This window comes from Physeter macrocephalus, chromosome 17 (assembly GCF_002837175.3).
Source record: "Physeter macrocephalus isolate SW-GA chromosome 17, ASM283717v5, whole genome shotgun sequence".
Taxonomy (NCBI): Eukaryota; Metazoa; Chordata; class Mammalia; order Artiodactyla; family Physeteridae; genus Physeter; species Physeter macrocephalus.
In genome coordinates, this window is record NC_041230.1 from 31031637 (window position 1) to 31043526 (window position 11890).

Genomic DNA, 11890 nt, shown 5'->3' on the forward strand with positions numbered 1-11890 from the left:
ACAGAATCCTTGTCTATAGCTCAGTTCTGTTTATGCTAACTGCTACTGAAATTCAACTTAAGTGGTAGAGGAGGGCCAGGATGTGATAAGCTAGAAAGATGAAGGGGCCAAAAAGTCATGATGAGAATATTGTCATAAGTGCTGAAGATGCTATTAAAAAGCTTCAGGGATCAAGAAAAGGAGTTGGTTTGAAGACAGAGAAGTTCATTATTGGCACATTAATTCTGAGGTGCCCGCAGTGCATCCAGAAGGCACTACTCAATAGACAGTTGGTTATCCTGTTCTTAAGATCCAAGGAAAAAACACAGTTGGACCTGATAACTCAGAAGATACTTTCATATGAGCAGTCTGAGGAGGAGATTAGCCACTAGAAAGGAGAAGACAACCCAGGCTAATGCAGTATCACAGAAACCAAGGAGGAAAGGATTTCAGAAAGGATTGGTGGCGGGGGTGAGGGTGGGGTCAGGACTGCCAAATTATTCTTTCAAAAAACACATAACATAATATCAGTGATTCTTTTATGTGAAAATGTGGGTGGAGCCCCAGTGTACTAGATCACCAAGTTTGTGGGAAATTCTGGTCTCCCTTTAAGTTAGTCCTTCTTGACCACTCTTTGAGAACAGTGCATTGAACCTAATCTGTGCTGCGCCTAAACCTTCTGGTTTCTAACCTGGGTGCTTATCTTTTCCCCTTTTAACACTTTTTTCCCACCCTTTTAATTACCATTAGTGGCATCTGTCTCAATTTGCCCTTTAACTTCTCTCCCACAGTTTTTCTGGTTTTCAAGTCCTCACCTTGACCAGGCTGTTTCTCCAGCCTCATATGAGAATGTTTCCCAGTTAAAAATGAACCCTTCACCTGCCTGATCTGTGCTATCCTCAGGGACAAGTTTCCACAGGGCACAGGGCACAAAAGAGGCCATATTAGGAGTACATACAAAACTGGAAACCCCCAAATAATTATTTGTTTTGTTAATCTAACTTTTAATTGTCTAAGCCAAAAGGAAATATTTTTGCTGTTTTAAGTTTTTATATGTAAATTAAACTATTCTCCCCTTTTACAGCTAGTAAGATTTAGAAAACCTGTCATCATTGACCATCACATTCTTACCTTGTTCTGTAGATAAAAAGCAAAATGCTTAGGGAAAAAAGACAAAGACAGATTCTGGAAAGGGAAATATGTGTTAACAAATTATACAGTATGCCCGCTGTCTTTGCTCAGGCTGCTCTATCAAAATACCATAGACTGGGTGGTTTAAACAACAGACGTTTATTTCTCACAGTCCTGGAGGCTGGGAAGTCCAAGATCAAAGTGCAAACAGATTTGATATCTGGGGAGGGCCCCCTTTCTGGCTTGCAAGTGGCTGCCTTCTTGTTATGGCCTTACATGGCCTTTTCTTAGGGCTTGCACTCAAGGGAGATTTCCCTCTCCCTCTCCCTCTCTTCCCCTCTCCCCCCTTGGAAAGGTACTTGTCCCATCTTGTGAATCCTACCCTCCTGACCTCATCTAAACCTAATTATCTCCCCAAAGGGTTCATTTCCAAATACCACCACACTGGGAGTTACAACTTCAACATATGAACTGGAGGGGGACCTAAATACTTACTCAGTGAAATTCAGTGAGATAAAAATCTCCCACTTCTCATTTTCCTTCTTGTCTCCTCCTCCCTAGCTGACTTTGGTTTGTTTTGTTGTTGTTTTATAAGCTGTCACGGCACTAGATGCCGACTGAAGCTCCAGGCAATTGTAATTAAATCAGGAAAAAGATATGCATCCACCAAGGTTAACACAAGCTGCAGCTTAATCAGGATGAAACAAACAGATAAACATATCCAGGACCTCAAAATAAATACAGCCATTTCAATCACATTCTCCTTAGTTTTTTCTCCCCAGTAAACCTTGAAAACATGCACAATCAAAAGTTAAATAAATAAGTTCCCAAATCAATATATATGTCACTAAAATTTTCAAGCTACAAATGTAACATGTCATTACAGTTTATGGGCTATTGTTCTCAAGACAAGTTATGATAGTATTAAAGGCAAATTTTGATACAATAGAACCTCTTTTTATATAAATGATAGATATATGTATAAACTTAATATTGGTCTAATTAACACATAAATACCTTAATAGCTCAGTAGCCTCAATCTGTGTTTGAGTACATGTCTCCTTTCAAATTTGATTTTCAGATATAAATTTTAGTAAGTTCCCTTTGGTGCTTTCTCTATAGACTTATCAATCTTACATCTAAGTAGATGTGCCTGTTACAGATACATTGAGGATGGTCATTCAAGTATAATAGAGCATATAAACGTCATATTAATAGATTCATTTGCCATGGCATTACATTTATTGTTATCCCTTGCCATTGTTATTTAAATAGCCTCGCATTTCACTCGGATGCTTTCAAATGTCTATAGGGAACTCTCCATATTATTTCCAGTTATTGTTCTTAAAAAAACTGATTATTAATTTTCTCAAGAAACGTTTTATGGGTCCCTATTTCCTACAGACTAAATTCGAAACTCTTTAGCCCAATTGGTAGAACCATTCAGATTCTGTCCCATGTCCATGTTCTTCCTGATTAAATACTTTCATAGGCATCTACGCCAACAAAGCCTAGACTACAAGACCTGATGATGTCATCTTTGACTAAGCCTCTACAGCTTGGGACAGTATTTTCCCTGCCTCCATATCTATCAATTTCCTACTCTTTCTACAGGACTGAAGTCAGATCCCATCCTGTTTGTGATGCCCTGCCTGATGCTCCCAGTTAGGCTCACTCCTTCCTTTATAACCTCCAGCAGCAGCACTTCACTTACGCTTTTTGAAATAGCATGTGTTTTATTCCCCTAGCTTAGTATTAGTCATTTACATGTGCATCTCTCAATCTAAATTTTTAGCATCTTAAGGTAAGGGACAATATCCCATTCATTTCTATATTCTACCTCTACATAATGTAGAATACTACTGGTACCTGGTAGATTTACATTTATTAAGTCATCTTTTTATACATCTATCCATTTATTAAATCATTTATTCATCATCTCTCAAACAGTAGGCTGTTGTATGTGATATCCAGTGATAATGAGGACACAGAGGATGAACATAACTAAGGTGGTAGTGCCTGCCTTGATTTCACTGACATCCTAGTGCAGACAACAAACTTTAACAAAGCACTTGCAATGAAATGTGCAATGAGTGTTGGGCATAGCTGGAACATTAGGAAAATGAGAATGACATAGCCTAGAGGTCATAAAAGTCCTCCCTGAAAAAGTGATCTGTATTTCGAAGTTTGGAAGATTAGTTAATGTTCATCAGTCTAAGAAGTGGCAGGAAGCAGAACAAGAGTATTGAAATAAGCTTTCACTCTGAAGAATAAAAAGAATGTGGAAATCTGAGAAGGTGGAAAGGTGTTTATGGTTATTTTCTGATAAGGTGAGTGGGAGAAAAAAATTAAAGAGAAAGACAGAAATAGACCAGAATAGAAGTTTTATGGAATAATCTCTCTTAAGGAGGTAGAAAAGCTATTTAAATTCAGAGTCCAAAAAAACATGGAAATAAATAGTAGGATTTTTAAAATATTTTATTGTATTGTGACTAATCCACAAGAGGATTTAGAAAGGATGATAAATAATAGTCAAGTGGTAAGAAAACAGGGAGAATAGCAAGTGCTTCTTTCTAAAACCTCTATGGTAAAAAGCCAAATATGTTTGTTATTACCAAACAACAGTATGACTGTGTGCTTAATTATTTATCTTCAGTAAACTCTGAAAATCTATTCACATTTAATTCTTCATTTCAACTACAACACTTAGTTGGTGTCCAAAAAATCCTTGTTGAGTAATAGTGAATATGTAAAATTTTGCATGTCTTCCGAAATATGTAGAAATTGGCCACATGTTATAGAGCCATATAACAGCTCCCACTTCTAAATTTCACATCTTTCTGTTGTTCGTTTCTGCTTTATTAGCTTCAAGCCTCACATTCAGACCACAAAATCAGCCCTAAGGGCATTGTTTGGCTACAAACATCTCTCTGCTTCAAATGTTATTATCCCACTATTATACTATTACTTCCTGCATCTATTTATTTTCAAAGTTTTCTGAAATTAGGATTCTTGACTTCCTCCCATGTCATTTAGATTTAATTTATTCTCTTAAAAATCACATTGAAGGGCTTCCCTGGTGGCTCAGTGGTTAAGAACCTGCCTGCCAATGCAGGGGACACAGGTTCGAGCCCTGGTCTGGGAGGATCCCACATGCCGTGGAGCGACTAAGCCCATGTGCCACAACTACTCAGCCTGCGCTCTAGAGCCCGCGAGCCATAACTACTGAGCCCACGTGCCACAACTACTGAAGCCTGTGTGCCTAGAGCCTGTGCTTTGCAGCAAGAGAAGCCACCGCAATGAGAAGCCTGCGCACCGCAACGAAGGGTAGCCCCCGCTCGCCTCAACTAGAGAAAACCCATGCGCAGCAATGAAGACCCAACGCAGCCAAAAATAAATAAAATAAATAAATTTTTAAAAAATCACATTCAAGTCAGAACCAGTTATTACTAAATTTTGTGTCCCCTCCCCTTTTTCTAATGCTTTCTCCTTTGTTTTTTTCTGTTTTCTATGTTCTTGTTTTTATTTTTAGGAAGAGCCCCAAAGATCAGCTACCTCATCTCCCTCTCTCCGGCTTAAATCTGCTCTGTAGTAATGCCAACTAGTGGTCATTTTGTTCAGTTTAAACACGTTATGGAACAGATGGTTTCCAATCTCCTAATAATTTTGTACAGAGTAATTGTCAAAATAGTCTTCATTTAAATGAACTGAAGTTGGCCAATATTTAACTTTTGTAAATATTGTTCTCCATTATGCTTTCTGGAGACAGTAAGAGAAAAATTAAATAAAATGACTCTTGCCGGTATTATTGAATTCCAGTATTTAAAGGCAATTCTTACAGCATCATGTGTTCCTTCAAATACAATGTGTCCATATGACAGGTAAGGTTTTCTGATCCCTTGAGATTTTCGCATGCTTATGTCAATCACTATCCCTCGTTTTACAGAAGTTTACATCAGCCACCAATATTTCTGGGATTTTATGGGTCATTGGCATTCTCAGGGGATACCTATGCTTTGGGGTCTGTTCTTCTGTATACAGTCATTCTTATCCAAACCTCATTAATCAAGATAGGGAATTAAGCACTTTCCTCAATTCTTTGATTCCATTTAACCTAAATGCTTTGCTCAAGATTGGGTATTCTGTGACTATAGTGGCCTATAAGAGAGGTTTACTTCCCTAAAATGCATCTGCTTCAACTTGAACACTTAACTTTCCTCATATTGCCTTTTAACTACCCCACGATATTTTTCACTAACTTTATTCCATGGCTTTTCAGCCTCTTTTTCTCCTCATTGTTTCATTTTCTCACTCCACTATATTCTCTCTTTCCCTTCCTTACTGAAATTGTGGGCAGATTTTCTTTTTCCCCCTCCCTGCTCCTTCTCCTCCTTTCTCTGTCCTCTCCATCATCTCTCTCTTCTCACTATTAGTTCTAGTCTACAAAGTAGACATGAAAATCAGAGAAGTTAAGAGATTTGCACAATATCACCTGGCTAGCAAACAGTAGAAGCAAGATTCCTGCTCTGGTCTGTTGGCTGAGTTTAGAATAAGCATTACACTGTTTTCAACAGTTCCTCATATGGCATGGTTCAAGATAACCATGGCTTGTCTAGAGAACACCTACATACCATCAATTTTTTATCCATGCCTGGTATAGCCGTAATAGCAAGCACTTATGAAGCACTTATATGCCAGGTATTTTTCTAAACCCTCTGTGTCTGCTAATGTATTTAGTTCCCACACAACTCTAAGAATAACATATTTTTCTTTATTCCAAATTTTTAAATGAGGAAACAAGCCCACAAAAAGATTAGATTACTAGCACTATGCCCTCTAGCTATTAGGCAGTAGAGCTAGAATTCAATTTCAGGTACTTTAGATTGCCAACCCCATGCTCTTAACTGCCATGCTGGGCTACAGGCTGAACCAAACATTCTTGGTGTCTTTTGTCTAGCTTATTCACCATGGGCCTGCTAGCATACAGACATTATGCTAAGATGCTTATAGACATTATGCATAAGATGGCATTAGCTTATTTGGCATGTATGACAAAGACCATGATAGACAAATAATGAAAAATATTCCTTTTCTCTGGAATACACAAATACAGTCACTGAAGTTTGGCATGTGGATTTCTCGTTAGATTCTATAGAGGTTCACATATATGATGGGGATGTTGTGGGTCCTAGGGGTGAGAATGGTTAACACTAACTTATAGAATCTAATGAAATATCTTTGAAAAAAAGAAAAGTTTGAGCCCAACCTTGAAAGAAAATAGGTACTATCGGGACAACTAGAAGGGAAGCTTGATGCGTATGATGTCCAGGATATTCTATAAACCTAAGCTGCATGATCTAAGGCCTGGAGGAATAAAATCAAATCTAGAGGGCAACTCTTTTAAGCCACTTTGAACTGAATTCAATCAAAATTCCCATGATATATTTCCGTAAGTAGCAGTCATTTTAACCTTGTATGTGTACATCTATTTTTATTTAATCTGACCTTCTTACAGTTAATTTAGTTAAATCTGACCCATGATGCCTGCCAGTTAAATAGTTAGATTAGTGGATTAAACAGTTTTATGCTATTTATAAATGCAATCAATGTACCATAGATGCCCTTACAAATGAATTGAATAAAAGTCCTTTAATACCGAAGTGAACAAGGATAAGCTAAAAGACATGTGCTGTCTCACTGTAGTCATTCTTGTTGAGTTAAATCTTTTCTAATATGGATTTACATACGGATTGCCAGTAGAAAGTATTTTTAAGTCAATTATTTTGCTTTTGAATGACAGAACACGGAAATAAAGTATTTTACCCATCATTGTTCCATTGTCTTTAATTTTGAAACTAAGTGATGTATTGATGTATTTATCTAGAAATAAAAGCTTGCTAACTCATCCATGTTTGTGTACAGAATAGAGCTATGGTCAACATTATGGAATACATACTAATGCATAGATATATTTTACATGTTATCACGTTTTGTTTTTAATTTTTAATTTTGATATAACTTCAAGCCTATAGGAAAGTTGTAAACCCTGTACCCAGATTCACCAGTTCCTTTTTCTGCTCTCTGTGTGTGACTGTACATGTAAAATATATGTTATGCAAATAAAACTAAGCTACATGATCTAGTTTTACAAAACCAAACACACACACACAGAACTTCTAAAAGATATTTGGGAGGAAGTTATAGATATCATGCACCTTTTTGTCTAAGTACTTCATTGTGTAATTTCTAAGAAAAAGACATTCTCTTATAAACGTACAGTCCAGTGGTCGAAATTTGGAAAATTCACATCAACACAATACTGTCACATAGTCCATATTTACATTTTGTGAATTTTCCCAGTAATGATTTGTATAGGTATTTCATTCCTAGTTCAGGGTCCAGTCTGGGATTACACATCATATTTAGTTTTCACACATCTTTAGTTTCTTTAATCTGGAAAAGCATTTCAGTTCTTCTTTGCATTTATTGACTTTGAGAATTTTGAAGAGAAGTGGATAATTATTTTAAACTATGTCCTAAATTTGGATTTGTCTGATTTCTCTTAATTATTAGATTCCCCCATTTGCCTTACTTGATGGAATACCACAGAAATAGTGTTGTATCCTTTTCGGTGTATCATATCATAGAGCACTTGATGCCAACTAGTCACAATATTGGTGATGTTAACTTTGATTGCTTGGTGTATCATTGAGTTTTCTCTACTATAAAGTTACACTTTCCCCTTGTAATTAAGAAGTCATTTGTGGGGAGATATTTTTAAACTATTTCCTTTCTTATCAGATTCTCACTCAGTAATTTTAGCATCCATTGATGATTTTCCAAATACAGCATTCCCTCTATATTTATTATTTGGCATTCATCTGTAAGTAAACGTTTTCTTTTCTCTTTCATCTGTTTATTTCTTCATTTATTTAACTTTATTATTATGAAATCATGGATTTTTAAAATTACTCAATGAGTAATAATCCATTCCTCTTTTTTTCTGATGCATAAGTTGTCTCAGTTTTGGCCAGTGGAGGTCTCTTCAGCTGTCTACTGTGTCATTTGGATATGTGTTTATCTTTCTTTATATAATTCATTATTTTATGGCACATCAAGAGTACCAAGTTTATTGTTAACTTTCTTGACCCAACCCTGGATTCAACCTGGATTCTGATTCATTTGAGAGAAGAGCTGCATTTTAAAAACAGGATCTAAAAGCTATGTGTGCTCATTGCTAAGGTTATGTCCTTATTTTTAATCCCTTTCAGTGGGAAAAAAAAAAAAAAAGGGAAAATATGTGTGGGAGTGGTGTGTGTGGGTGTGTGTTTGGATATTCCTATATCTATGTATTTCCCACTGTTTCTTTTTATATTTTTCTATCACATTCTCTATCTTCTTTGCAGCTGGATGGTTTGATATTATCCCACATATCACTGAGGAATTGTTCATTTATCTTCATTTTTCTCTTTGTCTTTATTAAATCGATAAATATCTCTTGATTTCTCTTCAAACTCATTGACCGTTTCCTCTATTACCTCAACTTTGCTATTAAGCTGTGCAAATGAACTATTCATTTCAAATATTGCACTTTTCAATTTTATCTTTTTATTGTTTCCATTTTGCTGCTAAAATTGTTCATGTGTTCATTCACGACCATCTTTGCTAAAAGTCTATTAACATATTTATAATAGCTGCTTTAAAGTCCTGTGTGCAGTTTGCAATATCTGTGCCATTTTGGAGTCAGCTTCTACTTATTGTTTTCTCTCTTGATTAAAGGCCACATAGTTCTTATTCTCTGTATATCTAGTATGTTTTTATTGCATACTGAACACTGTGAATAAAACATTTTAGACGTATTGGATTGTGTTGTCTTCCTCGGAAGAGAATTAATTGGTTTATTAACCAGTTAAATTGTCTGGAATCAAACCCCAAATTGTGTGGTGGAAATAGGTAAAACTATTAAGTTATTTTTCAGCTTTTTGATTTATGCTTTTGCTTGAAATCTTTTCCTTGGTAGGCACAGTTGAAGAATCAGTCAGTAATCTTGATGCAATTTATTTTCATATGTTTGTGATTCCCCCTCTTGTAGCTTCCTCATTTCCAGGATTACTGCACCCCATACCTCAATTTCAACCTTGACTTTCCCAACAGTAACCTAGAATAAACTCTTTTATCTTTTAAACTTGAGTCAGCAATCTTCAACACAGGAAAATCCCCTTTGATTCTTTAAAAACAAAATGCAATGGCATGTGGTTTAGGAGAAAAAAAAAGTCACAAAAGAAATCAAAGAAAATAAAACATTTCACAGATTCCTCTGGTAAAATTCTAGAGTCATGGACATGTATCTCTTCAAGAAAAAACAAAATTCAAGAATTATAGTTAGTGTTTAAAATATAACATTCTAATTAGCCTCTAAAATATCTTTGGTTGACAGCAAAAACTATTGTTGAGACCCAATCTAGTAACAGTGCGGGCTGGTACATTTCTGTAGATTTGGCCATAGTACCTGGCAGAGACAAATGAAATAATAAGAAAATGATGAGGTTTCTAGGAGATAGTATTAGAAAAAAAAAAAAAGTTTAAAAATATTAAAATATTTAGTCTTTAATTTTGAATTATGCCTCTGCACATATGAACTTACTTAGGGAATATACCTAAAATTTTTGAGGTTCACTTATCTTTTGCTCATTTCCTTTTGCCTAAAATAGATGCACACCTCCGTCTCATCTGTAAATAACTAAAATTTTGTTTTCTAAAAAGGCATTTCTTTGTAAAGCATCCTTAATGTTGTTCACTTCATTGTGGTGTTATAGGATAAGGATGAAAAGTTCTACAAATTTCCTTTTAGTTCAAATATTCTCTGATGAAGTCACACACAATTATTTTCTTGGAGATCATGATAAACAGAGATCTAGTACAGTCTAAGTTCTCCCGACTAGTACATGGCAATGTCTGGGCTGGAATTTAGCTCTCCTAATTTTGAGTAGTGTGCAATTTTTATTGCAGCTGTCTCTCTTGCTTTACTTCACTTCCTCCTTGGACTACAAATGATACAAATCCTTCCTCAATAAAATGTTTCATGCAAAACTTCAGGACAGAACATCAGCAGATCTTCTCTAGTTATACATGTATATGACTTAATTTCCACTACATCATCAAGATTGAAAGGAAGAAAGCATTCAGGAGAGGATCCTGCATACTGCTGGCTTGATGTGGATTTTTAATTCAGCATTTATTAATTGTTATAGCCTGGTGCTGTGCCAGGCACTGGAGAGAGAGTAAAAAATAAGATACAGGGCCTATCTTCATGCAACTCACAGATTGGTGAGGCTTGTGATAAATACTCTTCTAGAGACATAAAATGATATAATGGAACAGTGATGGTGGGAGTACCTGTAGCGAGTGATTACAGAAGGATTCACAGTGGCAAGGTTGCTTGGCCTGCATTTTGAAAGATAACTAGAATTCGTCTCAAGTAGACAAGAGTATAGAATGGCTTTATAGGCTAATATAAACACTATGGTGCTCCACCCAGACACCCCTTTAGAACCAAGACATTCATTCTTCCATCTGCTTAGCTAGCTGTTGATAGCTCACAGCTGAGTCTCTTTCTTTGGCTCACTTTCAGCCACAGAAATGCCTTGCTCATGGTTATGCCCCTTCGCAGAATCACACTACATTCAATGACAGGTCAGTTTGAGGTACAAAGTCCTAGGCCCTTTCCCTTAATTTAGGAAAGTATTGACTGAGATTAGCTAAGGCTTCTATTTCAAACACTGCAGCCTTTGAGTTCAGCTTCTTCCACTACCTAGTTCTACTTCTTTTACACCCTTCCTTTTGTTCCAGAGAGCACTCCCTCGTAAGCTTCCTGCAGTACAGTCAAGGTAAGATATCATTGATGACTTGTTCCTATCAAATAAAAATAATTTAGTCTTCTTCAGTGATATTTACCTGAGACTTGATGAGGAGGAATAGTTGACTCTGATATGGAAGTCTTTCCATATGCTGTTTTCGTATACTATTTCCCTTCCTCCTACCTGGCTTTTGTGATCCAAGGTGCTGCCGCAGAAAGATCTCTAGATGTGGGGTCACGAGATCTGTATTCAGTTCTTTGTCTTTCCACTTATGTGTGTCTAATATGTAGAATGATTATCTTACTGCAAGTTTTACATTTTCATAAGTACACTTGTATGATCTGTCTCTGGGTTTTGTGAAGAATCCCTTAGCTTTCTGAGCTTCAGTTTTCATAAAAGAAAAGTGGGGAAAGTAATCCTTCATGGTGTACATCTGAGAATCAAAGGTGTTAGGAATACAACAGTCTTTTACAAAGTGTGAAACATCATATGGTTGGGAATCAGAACAGTGAAGTCCTGGACAAATCAAGTAACTCATTTCACAAAGTATTAGATGGCTGAGTTTTAAAGCTTCAGGCTCTTAATATACTGTTCAACACCCTGAAAACATAAAGTTGAGACAGGGGAAAAAATAAGGAAAGGGCTACAGCCTCTTGGAATGGGACTTGAATGCCCATTAAAATGCTTCCAGCAGAGGACATAAAACCAATGAGAGGGAGCAATTTACTTTTACTGCTGGGGCAGGAGTCATGCAACTGCTTTTACTAACTACAGCTGTTCCCAAGTCTATCGGAGTACCTAAAATATTTATGATAGCTGTGTCTGAGGGAGACACTGTCTCTTGCAAGCAGAAAAGCTAACCTGGATTGGGATGTGTTTGTTATCATTTTCTCGTCTGATAAGTAAAGCAGTGCAAACTCCTC